Source organism: Quercus suber, unplaced genomic scaffold, assembly GCF_002906115.3.
Source record: "Quercus suber isolate HL8 unplaced genomic scaffold, Cork oak 2.0 scaffold_1181, whole genome shotgun sequence".
NCBI classification, from domain to species: domain Eukaryota; kingdom Viridiplantae; phylum Streptophyta; class Magnoliopsida; order Fagales; family Fagaceae; genus Quercus; species Quercus suber.
The window spans coordinates 1-4,730 of NW_027070580.1; the positions used below are offsets into that span (position 1 = coordinate 1).

Below are 4,730 nucleotides of genomic sequence, written 5' to 3' on the forward strand. Positions count from 1 at the left end.
CTCTTCACAATCTTGTGTCAGCCAATATTCCTAGAATGGGGCTTCTTATAAGCACCTTTAGGAAAGTGCTCAGCTCGCATATGAACCATAATCATATCTCCTTCGTTGAATTCAGAAAATAATCTTCTAATATTAGTTTGAGCCTTGTATTTCTCATTCCTAAGTGCAACAATTATTCATAAGTTATGATGAATTTCCTCTATGTGACTAGCAAATGTTTCAAGTTCAACACATAATCTAGTAGTTGGAATAAAAAGAAAAAGAGTTCAAAACATAAAATACAACTCATGGGCCTTTGGTACAGCCAAATCACAAGAATCTAGAAATTATCAAATTACCCCGACTTTAGTAAAGATTAATTAAAACTAAAAAAGAAACAACATCACTTAGATAAACAATAAAATAAGACTGTTCAATTTAGGCTAGCTAAGCAAGATCCCAAGAGTCCAAAACACTCCAAATTTTATGGCTTGAACATTAGAACCAGCTTTTTGCCTCTTATAATTCTTCAAAAGGAGCTGCCATTCACGTTCCCCTCATCAAATCATCTAAACCATGATATTAAATTTATCATTATAATCATGGTAATTTTCTAGTCTAGAAGAGTCTACTTAGGAGAAAATTGCAAGGATATATGGAGAAAACTTGCATTAATCATTATTTGTACAACACAAAGTTGCATATTATTCCTAATGTCATATTTTATGAACCAATAGGCAATATATGCAAGCTTTTAAAAAAGGAAAATGTCATACTCAGTGCACAAAACTCCCACTATTGTGGGATCTCGAAGAGGTGATTGATTGGCAACCTTACCCCCATTTTTTCGAAGAGGCTTATTCCTAGACTCAAACCTGCAACCTACTTTTGGTGGAAGACACTTGCTATCACACCAAGGCAAGCTTTAAAGAGATTAATTATTTATCAATTGATACTAATAAATTGCCAACTTCACTTTAAAATTTCTCATACTATACACATTTTCTACTTGGTTTTAAAGCACTATTTAAACTATCTACCCCCACCCCTCCCCAAATCTCTGTGTCTTCCATTAGAGAAAAAGCAGTAAAAAAGTTTAAGAGTAATCAAAATTCTTAACAAGATTTAGAAAAGGCAAGGTAAAGTAAAGGAGCTATCAAATAAGGAAAAAGAAAACCATAGAAATAACTGCATAATACCTTCTCTCTTTGTCTTTCCAATTTCTTTTCTTCTTGTTCTTTCTTCTCATGTGCTTTATTCCTGAAACTCAACAACATAAGTTAAGTAGTCATGGAAAGGAACCAGTTAACCATAAATAGTAAGATCAATCTGATTTTTTTTTTCAAATATTCAACCAGATTAAAGAATTATATATAAATGGTCAAAAGAGGAGAAAGAATCTGAGGGGGAGTTCTAGATAAACAGAAAAGGAAACCTTAGTTCCTGTGCCTTTATTTTCATTTATTCTGTGATATGGAAAGGTTGAGGTGAGTCAAGATTAATATCCACTGCCACCTGGGAGAAGTTAAAGAGTCAAGCAAACAAATTTAGTGACAGTATGTGCAACACCAAAGATTTTATAAGTTCATGTACAAAATGTACCAACATATTCACCAAAGACAATTTTTTTCTCGCCACCTCCTTTCATAGAAATGGAGCTTACAAGAAGCAAAGATAAAGTCAAATTCCAAATCTCAAAAGCTACCTACAAAAACAAACTGATAAAAACAAGATCATATTAGAAAAGATACTTAGCTAAACATCAATTGATTGTTCCATATAAACTTCAGCTCTTACTACCCAATCAGTAACTGTCCGCTAAACAAGCATGTATAGGAAAGACTTTCAATTGTATGAACACCCTCTATCTTATAATAAGTAGACACCCGGTAGATATACCAAAATAAAAAAGCTGAAGATTACTGGCCAATATATGTTCTATTTAAAATGTTTCTCTTTATTTCAATATCAAGCCAAGAGTACTACAGTTTTGAATCCCCAAGCAATCTTTTAAAATTGACGGATAAGATCAAAGTTAGCAATTGGGATTAGGATTTTTTTTTTTTCAACAATTATTTGTTAGTTCTATTCAAAATGAAATAGCCCACCATGTCTTAGAATAACCTTATCTCTATTTTTCTCACTCCTTTTCTTTTATTTTAAAGGAGTTCTTCTTTTTGTTGGGCATCTTGCCCCTCTGAATATTAGACTTATTAACCCCCAACACCCCCCAAAAAAAAGGTATACAAGAAGCTACAATGTGAATATCAAATATTTCGGTTTTGTGAAACACAAACCCACTTCAAACTATAGTTTTAGCGTTATTTCTCAGCATGACCGAGGATATGGTACCATACTAGAGACTTTATTAGTTGATAAAGATTGAAGTTTAAAAATAAGGACATCATTGAATAAGAATACCAAAAATAAGTAAATAAAAATCCGTGTGCAATGTAAGCAAAGAAGAGAACGAAGATGAGAAATCATATTCAGACCAAGGGCATCTGATCAATGTCTGAGTCATTCTCATGATCAATCGCCCATTCTATAGTTGCCTCTAAGCTAGAATTACCTGGTTATTAACACATACATTTATTCATGTTCATTCACAATTAGGAAAATAAAAACAGACAGACCAGAAAAATGAAGCGCTCGTGTTGCTCTTGGCCTTGGATATCCCATGGCTTCAAGTTCATCAAGCAGTTTCTTGTTGACTTGTGGAACAGCCATTTCTACAAAAGCTGTTGGATGCATTGAAAAACTTCACACAGTCAATTCAACAAACAGATAGCAGTCAATCAAAATTGCTTGAGGATGAAACAGAAAAACAATACCTTGCTGGAGCTGGAGTGGGTTTGATTGATTTTGGTGAAAACCCAGGTAAGGGAAAGGTATAAATTGAGGTTGGAAGTAGTTCTAGGGGCTTCAAAGAAGCCCTACGATCAAAGCAATAGAGAAAATAGAACGCCATTGAAGAGGAAGATGATTCTTTACTGTTTGTGGAGCAAAGCAATTTCCTCAACCTTTTTCTGATTCTTTATACTATAATGGAGGGTTTCTATTCAATAGTAGTATTTATACCTTTCGTTTGCCTTCAAAGCAAAACAGCAAAACCTTTTATTTATTTATTTATTTTTTGGGAAAAGTTCAAAGCAATTTTTATTTTATTTTTTTTTTTTGAGATAACTTAAAAGCAAAACTTTGTTATAGCACCAAATCAATTGGGCCAACTTGATAGACCAATTTTCACCCCAATTTAATGATACATATCACTATGAGTTGTTGATGAAGAGTTATGGATTCATATAATTAGTAGTAAGCAAAAAGTAGAAACTATTCAAAGTTGCACAATTGTTAGCAAGTTGTTAGTTTTTTTTTTTTTTTTTTTTTTTTTAATTACTGTTTTTAAGGAGGAGTCATTTGTTAGATTGGGTTTGTGATTAAATGCCTTTTTAAAAAAATTATTTCTTATAATTCAACTACCACTTTTTCATATTTCCAATTCCAATAAAGACTGTATAAAAGTAGAATGACAAAGTTTAGTTACAAACTTACTTACTATCTTTTTATTAGATGTGAATTTTGATAAATCTACTATTGAATTACATTTTCTTCTTATATCCTCCATGCTTGCAAAATTTCAAGAAAATTAAAAATCAATAGCTATGTCATCAATAAATTTTTTAAATTACAAGTTTTTGTAATTTAAAAATATGCACAAAATATAAACTTATAAATCATATAATAAATAATATCTAATTGACACAAAATTTAAAATGTGTATTAAAAGTGTAAAGAACATGCAATTTAACAGTTAGATTTTCAAACTATGTTCTAATATTTATTTTATTAAGTGAATTTGTAACCTTAAGTTACAACTAATTTTGTAGCTAAACTTTGTCCAAAATAAAAATCCTCTTACCCCCATTAATGTAAAAAAAACAAACTAACAAAGATTTATAATAACACCTTATTTGCCTACCATATCATACGTATACCATTAAAACAAATTTAATAATAGATTGTGATGGGCACATATGTGAGGTAGAAGGCAAATTGGAAAGGGGTGTTTTGAAATTATTGTGATTTTCTAACTTTGTTGATAAATAAATATGTAATTCCTACGGTGATGTCCATTTGCTTCAATCTAAACTACATATTCGCATTAATTGAAATTACTCAGCTTCAACTCAACTCTAAGCAATAATGGACACAGTAAAAATGATATTACACAAATCATAATTTGTCATCTTAATATGCTATAATAATAAATAAATAAAGAGTAAAATTTATTGTATTTATAGCATTGTTGTACAATATGTTGGTAGTGATTTTAAGGGAGACCAACTACAGTAAAAGTCTAAACTTGATGTACTCTCTAGTGGCCCAAGTAGGGCTCCACCTTGGAGGTTGTCTTCAACCTCTAAAACTCTCACTTTTGAGAAAAACAAAAATCTCAACTCAAACTTCGATCCTTTGTATCTTTTTCATTTTATATATAAATCAAGCAGATCATATTTCATTGCTTAAGAGATGTACATTCTAGCCATATAATTAATTTTCTAAAATAACCAACCTAATGCATGAAAATAGAGGCACAAAGTTTCGGTTCAATACAAATGTTGGAAAACAGAAAAGATTAACATAAGAACATAATTTTTTTTCCTACATGTACCTTTAATTTGATTAAAATTACTAATTAATAGGGTGTATGTAAGTGTTTTATAATGCCTCTCATGAATAGAATATTA

The 4,730-nt window shown here is 30.8% G+C and overlaps 1 non-coding gene across 6 annotated transcripts; it reads right to left on the reverse strand.

Annotated features, from left to right (window-relative positions):
- Positions 1–175: 175 nt before the first annotated feature.
- Positions 176–3,067, reverse strand: LOC112024268 (uncharacterized). 6 transcript variants are annotated; one of them, XR_010627423.1, is made up of 6 exons: positions 2,814–3,067; positions 2,616–2,720; positions 1,594–1,697; positions 1,415–1,494; positions 1,179–1,239; positions 176–548 (listed from the first exon to the last, which is right to left on the reverse strand). It is a non-coding gene; the product is annotated as an uncharacterized LOC112024268 (transcript). The 6 variants fall into 6 exon arrangements; XR_010627424.1 differs by having other exon boundaries at positions 1,586–1,697; XR_010627422.1 differs by having other exon boundaries at positions 1,582–1,697.
- Positions 3,068–4,730: the final 1,663 nt, after the last annotated feature.